This window comes from Manis pentadactyla, chromosome 16 (genome assembly GCF_030020395.1).
Source record: "Manis pentadactyla isolate mManPen7 chromosome 16, mManPen7.hap1, whole genome shotgun sequence".
In the NCBI taxonomy this organism is placed as follows: domain Eukaryota; kingdom Metazoa; phylum Chordata; class Mammalia; order Pholidota; family Manidae; genus Manis; species Manis pentadactyla.
Window position 1 is genome coordinate 40,677,591 of NC_080034.1, and position 14,117 is coordinate 40,691,707.

Here is a 14,117-nt window from a genome sequence, read left to right on the forward strand (position 1 = left end):
AAACTCTCCCTCTCAAAACAAAACAAAAACAACCCCTCCCACCCACCTCTTCCTCTGACACTCTATTGCTTTCTGTCACCTAATCCAGCCTCACTTGCAGACACAGTACATGTACCTTGATGGGATTCTGGTTTGAAAAGACATATATAAGAGACATTTTGGGGTTAGTTGGGAGGAAATTTGAGTGTATTCTGTACATTAGGTATTAGGAGCCTGATGTTATTTTCTTAGCTATAATCATGGCATTGTGGTTACATGGGAGAAAGTCCTTATTTTACAAGATGTTTGCTGAAGTATCAGACTGTGAAGCATCATGAGATTTCCTAAATTTTTACATGGTTCAAGAATATATATAAATACTTGAATATTTGTATTTGTCTATAAATGATGGAAGTTAAATCTAGGTAAGTGGTGGATATACAGATGATAATTGTACTATAGTTTCAACTTCTCTGTATGTTTGAAACATTTCATAAGAAGTTGGGGGAAAATGATCTCTCTATTCCCTCACTTCTGTCCGCTCCTCAACCATTCCGGGCTGGCGTCCGCCTCTCCCACATCACTCAACTGCTTTTGCAATGACCTTCATGGCTTTTTTTTGTTTGCCTGGCTGAATTCCCAAACCATATTCAACACTGTTGACCAATTCTTTTGTGAAACACTGTCTTTCCTTGGCTCCCAGGACTGAGCCCTCCTCTGGTTTTCCTCCTTGCCCTCTGCCTGCTTATTGCTCCTTTGTTGGCTCATCCTGCCCTCTGGCCACACTGGAATCCATCACGGATCACTGAATCCTGAACCCCTCCTCTCCGTTCAGGAGACTGATCACACCTGACCCTGGCTTCAGTTGCTGTCAGCTTATCACTCTTAAATTTCTATCTTCCCTCTTATCTCCAGACTCATGTATCAAGACTGTCTACTCGGCATCCCCTCTTGGATGTTTCAAAGGTACCATAAACAGTATATTCCTAACTGAATCATGATCTCCTCCCACAATCAGTATCATCCTCAGATCTGGACTGCAAGGGCCCTGCCTTGCCCCACACACTTTAGGGGGCCTCACCCATCACACACATTTATTAAATGGCACGTGGACACCCTGTCGCTTGGGGTCCAGCACTCAGTGCTGGCATAGCTCAACCTGAAACCCTGAACATCTGCCCTCATAATTATCACCATTCAAGCTCTAAGGAAATGCTTTGGTAATCTCTCGCCTTGTATCTTGGAAACAAGATGACTACAACTGAATCCTATGAAAGTTAGAGTTTGTGCTTTGCTAGATTCCAAGGCACACCCTGTAAGTGTAGGGAGGATTTAAGTGGTGAAAGTGCTTACCTCTCAAATAGCATGATAAATTATCATTTCCCAGAAGAATTGAGTGTCCACTTTTTTCCTTCTGTTTATGTGCTCGGGGTATCTATTCATGTTGGGCTACATTCACAATAGTTGGCAAATACTGATAATAGAGGAATCTTTTGCAATACTTGATGATTCCTATTACTGTTAAATTTGTATGCATGCAGGTCCAGACATAACTTTTGTGAAGTTGATCTCTATATACATCCTCTATGATACTGATTCTCAATACTGGTAAATGAATAAACATGAATACTAGATTTTGAAGACTTTGATTTCTATAAAGCTATTTAGTAAAGATTTTAAAAGCAAGCCAAAAATCAGTTTTATTTAAATTAGATTTAAAATATTAATATTATTAATTTTACCACGTATTTTGTTTTTTTCAATAGATAATTTTGAACACTTTAGAAGAAAATAACCCTGTTAACGTATTAAAGTGATCTTAAATTTTTTTACATTTACATATTTTGGTGAAAATACATTTAAATTTTGTAAACTCTGACTAAATTAGATTTTATTTTTAAATCCTAGATCATTGAGGATGAGTACACATTGAAATCATGATAGAAATAGAAACTATGAATATGGAACTCAAAGAAAAGAGCTGAAAATAATAAAGAATATTTTCAAGGAAGCAACCTACTTAAATTTTTTAAAAGTAGGGAAAGACAAATGGAGGCCACAATATCGTCCCTGTTTTGACACAAAATTAAATCAGTAACGAATATAAAGTTGCATGGATTTTATCTGACCTGTTCAAGTTGTAGATTTGATAAAACAATTTTCTGGCTCACTTTTATCAAATCTGCAATCTGAACAGGCAGATTAAATCCCTGCAATTTCATATTCCTTATTTGTACTTTTGTCCTAGGCCCTCAAACGTCAAGATACTCTCTTTCCCTCAGGAGTCTTGTCCCCCAGGAACCCAGCCATCCTGTTGTGCTGGGGTAGCAGCCAACATGTTTCAACATCTGCCAGCATCAGCTGCCAGACAGACACGTGAGTGGACAAGTCTTCAGATGATGTCAGCTCCCAGCCAGCGAGTCCCCAGACTTTGTGCTCAGTCCCCAGACTTTGTGGAGCAGAGACAAGGGGTCCCGCTGTGCCTGCCCAGTTTCCTAATCCATAGAATCCAGGGGAGTTAATGTATGGTTATGGCTCAGTTGTAAGCCACTAAGGTTTGGGCACTTTGCTGCACAGCAGTGGATAACTAACACACCTCTGCAATTCACTGCAGTTGGCTCTACGCCTGCCACCCTCCCGTGGAAGGGGCTCTCCCTAAGGTAACCATAGATGGATCTGTTCATTGCCAAATCTCGTGGATATTTTTCATCTTCATTTTGGTTTTCTTATCTGGAGCATTTGATTCTGTTTTCTACCCTGTGAAGTTCCTTTCTCTGCTGATTTTTGTGAACCGGCTCTCTCTCTCTCTCTCATTCTCATTTCTCCTCCTACCTCACTGACTTTCTCAGGCTACTTTCCATGCCTTGGCCCAGGCTCTCTTCCCTCCTCACCCACACCCTTCTTTGGCACTCTCACACCCCTTGCTATGCCAGTGACTCCTAAGTGCACATTTCTAGCTCAGATTCCTCTCTTGACCTCCACTCCCAGATATCTGTCTCATGAATCTCTCCATCTGAATGTCTCCAGTTGCTTAAAAATTAATGTTTCAATTCAAACCTAACAAGCAAGTATTGAATATCCCCAAGTTTGAATTTGTCTTTTCTCCCAAACCTGCTCCTTCTCCAAGGTTCCTGGTTTCAGGAATCACCAAGCAACCAGCTGCCCAAGCCAGGAAGCTGGAAGACCCCCACCCCAGGTCACACTCTTGCTCTTCGCCCAGGTTCTAATCACAAAATCCTAGCAATTTTGCTTTCCAGCTTATTACCATACCTGAATCTCTCCAACCCTGCTGCCACTGCCTGCCTACCTACATGGCCTTTTCCTCCTGGCACCATGTGCCCATCAGCTTCACAAAAGTGAACCACAAACACTCCCTGGGCTTTGCAGCCAGTGCTCAGGACCTTTCCTGGTCATTCTTGACCTCATTCCCCCATCTTGCCTCTTTCCAGCTCCTAACTCTCAGCTATCTGACCCTAGCCTTAATCTCACCTCTGGACCTTTAGATTCCTGGGTTTGAACTTCGTTTTCCCCGTCAGGTTATGACCTGGCTTCAATGCTCTCTGCGTGTCAGTGTATTCAACCTTGTTCTGCCCCTGAATCTAACTCCCAGTCTCAGCCACTTGGGCAGACACAGGTGGCCTGTTCAGTTCCCAGGGAAGATGGAATGCAGCACTGTTTAGGTGTCCCCACCTAGACCTTTGGAGATGTCTTCTTACTGGTCTGCTTCTAGCTTTGCCATCCCCTCTTAAGCCCACAGCTGCCAGAAGGATGTTTCTGAAGTGAAAAGTGGAACATCTCACTCTCCTATTCACAATTCCTTAATGGTTGCCTCTTCCCTTCAGGTAAACTCTCCACTTTTTCACCTGGAACACAAGGCACTTTGGGATATAATGCAATATGAAGCTGTAGTGTCACTACAATATTGCAGAAAGAGCACAGGCTTTGCAGAGCTGCCTCTAATCTTGGCTCTGCCATTTGTTGGCTGTGTGATCTTCGGCAAGTTAACTAACCTCTCTGACTGCAACTTTCTCATGATGTATAAAATGGGAGAGGGATATTTTTCCAAAGAAGAAATACAGATGGCCAACAGGCACATGAAAAGATGCTCTACATTCCTTATCATTAGGGAAGTGCAAATCAAAACTGTAATGAGGTATTACCTCACACCAGTTAGAATGGCTATTACCAAAAAGATAAGAAATAACAAGTGTTGGTGAGGACGTGGAGAAAAGGGAACCCTCCCACAATGTTGGTGGGAATGTAAATGGGTGCAGCCACTGTGGAAAGCAGTATGGAGGTTCCTCAAAAAACTGAAAGTAGAAATACCATATGACCCAGTAATTCCACTTCTAGGAATTTACCCAAAGTAAACGAAATCCCTTATTTGAAAAGATATATGCACTCCTATTTTTACTGTTGCATTATTTACAGCATGTAGCCAAGATATGGAAGCAAACTAAGTGTCCATCAATAAATGAATGGATACACAGTGGAATATTATTCAGCCATTAAAAAATCTTGCCATTTTCAACAGCATGGATGGACCTGTTACGGTAAGTGAAGTAAGCCAGGTGGATAAAGACAAATACCAAATGATTTCACATATTTGTGGAATATAAAAAACAAAACCCAAAGAACAAAATAGCAGTAGACTCATAGATACTGAGAAGTGACTGGTTGTTACCATGGATGAGTGGTTAGGGTGGGTGGGTGAGGAGTACGAGGGAGATAAAGGGGCACAAAAATTCTCAATCATAATATAAGTTGGTCACAGGGTTGGTAGTGCAGCATGGAAAATATAATCAATGAATCTGTAACATCTTCCCATGTTAGCAGAGTAACCACACTAGAGGGGGTGAGAACTTAGTAGTATGGGTAACTGTTGAACCACTGTATTGTATACTTAAAACCAAGACTGTATATCAATGATACTTTAATTTAAAAATCATTTAAAAATGAGATAAGTATGTTGTGAGGATTAGAGATTAATATGCTTTTATGAAGCATCAGTTATAGTGCTTGGTACATAGTAAGTACTGAATAAATGTTAGATATTATTATCTTCAATTCCTCCCACCTTTGTACTTTTTACAACTAACTTACTTGGGAAACTTTGATTACAGCATAGTTTTTCATTATCCAAGGAATGTACATGCTTTTCCCTCTACCTGGAATGTTAACTACTTACTATCCATCGACCCCTCCACAAAAAAAGCCAATGTATGCCTTTTTCAAGAATTAGCTCAAATCTCAATCCTATGAAGCCATTTCTGAACCTTCTAGGTAGAGTGAGTTCTCGTTTTCCTTATGCTGCCTTCTTTGGTTATCTGTTGCTGCTCAACAAGCTACCCTAATATTTAGTGCCTCAAAACAATAGAAATTTATTGTTTCTCACAATTCTGCAGATTGATTGGTCAGTGCTGCTTCATTTTGTGTTAGCTGGTTCATGGGGGTAGTTGGATGATCCAAAACAGCCTTACTCAATTGGCAAGCAATTGATTCTGGCTTCTGGCTCAAGGCCTGTTGTCATTTATTGGCCTCCCCCTGAGGCTGCTTGGGCTTCCTCACAGCATGGCAACTGGGTTCCAAGGAGATGTGTTCTAACTGGCAAGAGCAGAAGCTGCAGATCTCATAAGACCCAACCTTGAAAGTTACACAGTCACTTCTGCCATAGTCTATTGGTCAAAACGGGTCATGAGGACAACCCAGATTCAAGGGAAGGGGAAACAGACCGTATATCACAATGAGAGAAGTGACAAAGGATTTGCTGCCTTCTTCAATTCACCACACTCCCACTGCTCTGTTACTCACCTTTATTATAGCTCTAATTACATTGTATTTTTAAGATCTGCTCATGCTTCTGTCTTTGTGCCAGCCTCTCTTAGACCTCAAAAGTTAGCAACTCACTCAAGTATTTCGTGTGGTTCACAGTGTGCCTTTATTATTCTTTTGAATTAATTGCAACACTTTAAAAAATGGAGAGATTTTACAGAAAAATTGGGACCTATAGTTTCTCTTGAAAAAAATTTTTTAGTGTGGCAAAGCTAGCTCTGAATTTTTAATGGCAACACCCAAACAGGAGCTGTTGCTTTTCCAAATGGAGAGGTGCTCTCAGTCTGTTACAACCTTACCTTGGCACTTAGGACATTACCTGCTTGGCCCTTACAGGAATGTGGGGTTGCAGTCCTTGATTTAGCTCCCTGAAAGCAGAGTCTGTATCTTCTCATACTGGGTTCTTTCACTGCTGAAATGAGGTCTTATGAGATTTTTTTTCTTATGAGATTTTAAAGATGAATATTAAAAAAGAAGTTATATGCAGCTGGAAGTGATGCCTAACGATAATAATAGCATCATCATCAACAACGACTTCTAAAATAGTTACTCTAAGCTGGATACTGTTCTAAGTACTTGTATTAACTTCTTTAACTCTCACAAGGTTGCTATGAGGTAGGCACTTTTTATATATTTTCATAGATGAGGAAACTGAGGCATACAGCAGTTAAGTCACTTGCCTAAGATTAACAAGTATAGATATAGGAAGAGTCAGACTTCACATTTCAGAGAATAGGTAGGGAAGTCAGATTTTTTCCCCTCCATAACCACCATTGTACTTTTTATCTAAAGACACTGACATCTAACTTTCATTCAATATCGTCCCATTTATTAGATCATTTAATCATCACAACAACTGAATTAAGCAAATCCTTACTTCAGCATCACCTCTTTTGGTTTGTATCTTTTTGTTAAAATAAAAAAAGCACTGCAGTGATTGCTAAAACCCATCCCATTTCTCTCCTTCAGTGGTAATTATCATTCTGAAGTTGCTGGGAATCATTCCCAAGCATATTTTGTACTTTTAACAGATATTTTTTTCCTAAACATGTATCATTGTTTTGAACTTACATAAATATCATACAACATCCATTTTAACAATTATCTTTTATTCAATGCATTGGTAAATAGAGCCATAATTCATTTAATTGCTGTGTTAAAATAAGCAGTCCATTGTAACAATAAACCATACTTTATTCATCCAATTCTTTACCTTAAGGATAGATTTATTACACCTTTTTTTGACAATCAAAAGATACTGCAATGCATGTCCATCAATAGATAACTAGATAAAGAAGATGTGGCACATATGGAATATTATTCAGCCATGAAAAGCAAAGAAATCCTGCCATTTGCAACAACATGGATGGAGCTAGAGGGTATTATGCTCAGTAAAATAAGCCAGGCAGAGGACGACAAACAGCATATGATTTCACTTATTTGTGGAATATAAAACAAAGCAAAACAGAAGGAACAAAACAACATTTGATTCAAAGACACTGAGAAGTGACCAGTGGTTACCAAGGGGGGCAGGGGAGAAGGGGGAGGGCGACTGTTGAACCACTATGATGTACAGTTGATAAAAAAAAGATACTGCAATGCACATTCTTATCCTTGCCTCCTTGTGTACATATAGAAATGTTTGAGGAATGCATCTAGAATCAAGGTTGCTAGGTATTAGGGTATGTACATTTTCAGCATTAAGGATTGCTAAATTTATTTTCAGATTTGTAATAGCTGTTTACACATCAACCCAAAACGTGTGATTTCTTATTGTCCCACATTTTTGTCAACACTTGGTGTTATCAGAGGTATTTTAATTTTGCTGACTTAGTATGTATAAAATAGTATCTCATGGTTTTCATTTGTTTATTATGAGGTTGAGCATTTTTTCATATATTTATTGGCCATTTGGATTTCTTGTTTGGTGATTTGCTTATTCATTACCTTTTTTCATTTACCCTACCTTGTCCTTTTCTTATTGATGAGCAAGAGTTCTTCATAAATTCTAGATACCTATCCTTTGTTGGTTATATAGGCTGTAATTATTCTCCATCTCCGCAGCTTGTCTTTTTCTTTTATTATGTCTCTTGTCTTATGGAAGTTAAAAAATAGTTTATACTGTAGTCATATGTGTTAATCTTTCTTTTTATTGGTGCATTTTGTATGTTGTTTAAGAAATCCTTCCTTACTTTGATGTGAATATATTATATTTTCTTCAAACAGTTTTAAGTCTTTTTCTGTGAAATAGGCTATCTGAAATTCATTTTGGGGTATGTTGTAAGGTAGGGATCTATTTTTTTCCCATTTGGATAGCCAATTAACCCAAGAAAATTTAACAAATAATTTATCCTTTTCCATCGATGTATTACTTTTGTCATATACCAGTCCTTCTACCTGTGAGGGTCTGATTCCAAGAAGTTCTACTCTGTGCTAGTGGTCTGTTTACTTACACATGTGCCAGGACTACATTGTTTTAATTATTCTAGCTTTAGACTGAAGTTCTGATATGTGGTAAGGCAAGAACTCTGGTATTCTATCATCTCAAACTTGTTTTGGCTTTTCTTGGCCATTTCTTCTTCCATAAGACTTTTCAGAACAGTTTGTCAAGTTCCACAAATTATCTTGTGGCTTTTATTAGAATTGCACTAATTTATAGATTTGAGGAAAATACCAGCTTTATATTGAATTTTCCTCTTCATGAACATAGTATTTCTCTCTATTCTTGTATGTCTTCTTTTCAAAATGTTCTCCAATAAAGTTTTATAATTTCCTCCATAAAGATCATGCACATATTTTGTTACACTTATTCCTAAGTATTTTACAGTTTTTCTTCCTATTACAAGTGGTATTTTCTTTAAAAAAATTTTTCTATTTGTTTACTGCTCTGGTATAGGCATATTGATGTTGGAATACCGATCTTGTCCCCAGAGGGGTGTATTGGTTCTGATTACTTGTGGGCTTTGTAAATTTTCTTTGTCAATAATCAATCATCTATGTATAGTGTGTCTTTATTTCTTCTTTTCCTTAGTGTGCCAGTTCAGACCTCCCAGCACAATTTGAATAGAAATAGTAAAATCTAGTATCCTTGTTTTGATTTTGAAAGTTATTTTCTAATCCTAATTAAGTAAATTTTAAAAAATCATGAGTTAGTGTTAAGCTTTGTCCAATGTGTTATTTGAACCTCCTGGGACAATCATGTTTTTTTCCTTTTGCTATGTCAGTGTTGTAAATATCAATCATAGATTTTAAAAGTGGACCATCCTTGCCTTGCTGGGATAAAACTGCATTCACATACACACATGTACAAATATACACCCATACACATACATACACACTTGCACAAACTCTACTGGATTCAGTTTGCCAATATTTTATTTAGAATTTTTAGTCTAATAAGGGTGGCTAGCCCTCTTTTTCCATTGTCTGAGACAGTTTATATAATAAATAAACAGTTCTTTTAAGAGTTGGCAGAATACTTTGTCTACAAAACCATCTAGGTACTCTGTGTGTGTATGTTTTTAACTTCTCATTCAGTATTAAAATTTATAGATCCATTCAGGTTTTCTATTTCATTTTGAGTCAGCTTCAGCTGCCTTTCATCTAATTTCCCTGCCTCTTCAGGGCCAACTCCATCTCCCTTCTGTGTGTGGCTGGTAACAGACCTTAGTTAACAGAACCAATTCCCTCCCAACCCCCCTCAAGGACCACAGTAATCCTCTTGCCTTCAGTTTCTTCTTTGTTTCTAGCACCTGGGATTTTACTTTCCTTCTTGAGAACTCAGTCATATTTAATTTTTTCGTATTTTATTCAGTATTTCTAGGTGATGGTGTGTTTAGATTTTCTAGTACTTCCATTTTGCTTGATTCTGAAGTTGTTCCCATTTTATAGATAAGGAAGCTAGGGTTCAGAGTGGTTTAATAGCCTGATGAAGTTCCACTGCTAATACTTTTAACCTAGTTTATTGAACTCAGATATTCTGGTTCTGCATCCTGTGGTGTTGCCCCATTATTCCATGTTGCCTTTTGAAGCCAATGAGGCAAAACCAGAAAGGGGCTCTAAAATGTTAAAGTGGGCAGGGGTCTCACAGGCAAGATGAGGAAGGCCTGGGATGAAGGGGGGACTAAGGAGATGGATGATGCTAGGAAATATGGAGGAAGTAATGGTGTTAAGGAAATGGCATATGGGACTCCTGGGCTGCATGCAGCTTCTGGAGGTTAAAATCAATCCATCCTCTCTGGGATCCCATAATATGTAGTCCTCTGCTCCAGATCCTGGCACAATGCCTCCTTTAACCATTTCAACTCAATGTTTATGAAGTGTCCAATTTTAGGTCCAGCGAATGAATGGCAAGAGTGAGCATCTGCAGTCATGGTTCCTGGCCTTAGGGAGCTTACATTCTATAGGGAGACAGACTCAATCAAATAATCACCAACAAATGTAGAAGTGCAACTACACTCAGTGCCTCCAAGAAAAAGTGTACTGTGGTGTGTCAGCTCAGAGGAGGGAAATTTGACCCTGAAAGGAAGGTTAGGGTACCTTCCCAGAGGATGTGGTAAAGGAGCTGAGATCCCAAGAATGAAGAGGGTCTAAGAGAGAAACGGAAGAAAGAGCCTTTCAGGAGGGTGGGCTCCTGCAAAGGCTCTCTGCCGAAGGAAGCACTACACAGACAGGAAGTGGAACACTCGAGAGTGAGGGAGAGAGCACTAAGTGTTGGGAGTCGATGGTAGAGGGGTTGGCAGAGCCACACCTGAAAGGGAAGGCCAGTATAAGAACTTGGGTCTTTAACCAAAGATCAGTAGGAAATCATTGCAGTGATTTCAGCAGGGTGCCCGCAACAATCAGATTTGCATTTCAAAAAGGTCTGTTACTCAGGTGTGCATCTTGTGTTAGGGAAGGTCATTCCCAGTTTTTTCACTATCACAATGCTTCAGAGGAGAGCCAGGTGGTCCAGGTGGTGGCTGAATGTGGGAGATGGAGGTATGGAGAGGAGTGGACAGATTTGAGAGATGTTATACTGGATACAATTGTTAGGACTAGATGCTGGACTCAATAATGAGATGCTCACCATTAACACCCCAAGGTCAAATCCTTGGGGTGAAGTTGCACATCATATGCCTGTTTGTAATACCCAGATACCAGAACAGTCCCTGACATGTAGTGAACTCAGTACATATTTCCTGGAAGGGTGAGACTGACTAGTGGTCTCCCAAGTGATCCTTTTATCTCTAAGGTTCTTTAATTTTTTCTTGCAGGGGTCAATAGCCAGCCTTTCTGATACATCACAGGAGAAATCTGCCAAGTTCTAAAGAGTGTACTTTGGGGGAAGTTAGTTAAGAAACTACGGTCTACTTTATCCTTTAACATGAACAGTAACAGTACACTTACTGCAAGTATTGCCCAAGGGAGTAAGTCTCCCGGAAGAACCTTCTACTAGGGTGAATGATGACAGGGCCCTCCAGTGCCAGGCTGGCCCCAGGGGCATCTTCTAGAGGGGCACTCCTGTAAGACTCCCTGCTGACTGTTCGAGACTCGTTTCCCAGCCCATGAAGAAGCCATGAAGCAAGCAATATGGTGGGAGAAGTGCAAATGGCGGGACATGAAGTGCTTGTGGTGGCAGCTCAGTGTCTTGACAACGCTGGGAGAAGGATGTAAATGAAGAAGAGGTGAGTGCTCCCAACTGCGATCCTGCTGGTGGTGTGCAGGCTGGAGTGGCCAGGGCCCTCACCCTACTAGGGGCAGAGGAAGGGCTTCTCATCATATGCAGGGCTGTGTGGCAGTGGGCCATTGCCTGTTCCTAGGGGAGGAGCACACCAGTGTCCAGCAGGTGTGGGCTGGCGAGAACAGCAGAAGAACCAAGTGGTGGACTCGCTGATGGATCACGGGCCAGGGTGCTGTTGGAAGCCATGGTCATACCAGATGCACAGGTAGGGCATCTCCCCTGGGTGCATCTGTAGGTGATGGGCCAGGCTGGCACTCTGGGTGAAGTGTTTGCCACACTCAGGCAGGGGAAGGGGTGCTAAATGAGCCTTCTCGTGGTGGATGAGCCTGGGGTGGTACCGAAACCCCACCCACAGGTGACAGAGGAAGGGCTGCTTGCCTGTGTGAACAATAACATGCTGCAACCGGTTGGAGCTCTTGGGAGAAACCCTGCCACGCTAGCTGCAGGGATGGGGTGGGGGTGAGCTGCCCAGGCATGTGGGAGCTGTGGCCACACTGGCTGTAAGAGCAGGGTGGTCACCAGCGTGGGAATGTAGGTACAGGGTCAGGTGGGCCCCTTAGCTGATGTGCTTCCCACACTGGGGCAGGGGCAGGGCTGTTCACTCAAGTGGGCCTGACTGTGCTGGAAGAAGGAAGCAGCAGGAAAGCAGACTCCATATACCAGGCAGGAAAAGGGCTTTGTGCTGGTAAAGGGGACTTTGGTCGGGCATGTGTGGATGGGTCAGTTGTGACAGCTGAGGGGCTGAGAGGTGCCATAGTAGATAGGGAGCCTGGGATCTGTTCTGCCTTCTCCTCCTCCTTTCCTTTGCTTTCAGCCTGTGGGGGTGAGGAGACTAAGCAGAAGCAGCAAGGAGGTGGAGGGAACACAGGAGAAAGAGGTGGGGGAGTGCAGGCTGAGCCCTACGCCTGGCTGAAGGTGTGGCTGGGCTTCAGTGATCTTTCCCTTCTCCCTGAGGTGTGGCGTGGGCTTGCTGGGAGAACTGAGTGCACACCTGCCTTGTGGGAAGTTTGCCAGGGCTTTGGGCGCTGCCACGCAAGAAAAGGGCCCTCGGAGTTGGGCCTCACCTGGACAGAGGTCTCCTGAGGACACTTCGCCTCCAGCTCCTGAGGCCCTGGGCCCCAGGGCTCCGTGTCTGGACTCAGACACATGATCTGCTATGGTCCAGGGACCAGGAAGCCTGGGAGAGGTAAAATGGGGGGATGAGGCAAGGGAGAGAGAGGTTCCCCTTTCTCCCTCTCATGACCTCTCCACGCCCCAGACTTCTTCCCTTTCCATCCATCCCACGCAGTCCTATCTCCTCTGTGCGGCCCTTTTTAACCACCCACAAGGCTCGCAGTGATCCCCATTCCAGAGGTGTGGCGCCCTGCCTTCCCCTGAACACTTGCTGTTCACTCTGTAAGGGCAGAGCCAACATCTCAGGGTGCATCCACTGCAGCGGTCCTCGATCTTGGCGCACCTCAGAAGCACATGGAGGGCTCGTAAAACAAAACTCTGGTCCCACCTGCAGAGTTTCTATTATCAGCCTCTCTTTATCTTGCTCCTTTGCATTGCTAGTTATTCTCCACCATGTGTCTTGTCCCTCAACAAAACAGTGGTCTCTTTGTATCTCTCACTTTGCCTAACCTATATATGCAGGTTTGAGAGAGACTGAAGGACTTGGGAGACTAAGCCTGGGGGTCCAGGGGTTTAACAGGATCTGAGCAGCCCCCTCCTTCTCCCAGCCTCTGGGAAGGAGAGCACTGGGTCCGGTAGGGTAGTGTAGTTATTTTTAATTCCTGGGTGGGTAGAGGAGACTTACCTAGAGCAAAGCTTGGTATATCTCCCCCAATGGTGTCACCTTAATAAACAGGCTTGTCTGAGATGTTCACAGTCATGGGGGCAACAGAACGGGGGTTAGGAGGAGAACTGAAAAGTAGAATGGGACGGTGGCCAAAGGGGAGCCGAAGAGGGAACGAGACCGAGGAGGCAGTCAGTAAGGTTAGGGCTGGGAAGAACGAGGTGAGGGGGTGACTCTCCCGGCGCCCCTGGAACCCGAAGAGAAGTCGGGACTCATTCCACACTCCACGACTCCATCTCTCAGCTCCTCCGCAGCTGTTTCTCTTTCTTAAAACTCCAGGAGCACCGCCCACCTTCTTCCCGCCGCAACATCCCGGGAGCGCTACACCACCTGGATACCTGGGGTCGAAGAGAAGGGGAGCCACCATCAAGGGTTCCAGGCAGACGGCGTAGAAAGGGGCTCTACGAGGGTGCCGTGGGTATCGTCTATTTCTGCAGGGCAGGAGGTCGCTGGGGGCGAGCGCCCGGTCTCCGAGACTGCCGTGTTTGCAGGGCTGGAAGGTGCGCCTGCGTCGGTACTGAGGATGCTAGGGACTAGGGGGTGGAAGGAGAAATCCCAAGGGTGGAGTGGGTGCCGGGTTGGCGGTTCAGACCCACAGGCTGACTCTTCTGCCAACAGGGCAGAGAACTGCGAGCAGGAATTTGAGGCGGATCGGGGTGGGGGCGCGAAGGGCAAACGGAAACAGGAAGTGAGGGGCAGAGAGGCTGAAGGGGGAACAGAGGGCATCTGCCCCTGCCCGCGAGTCGG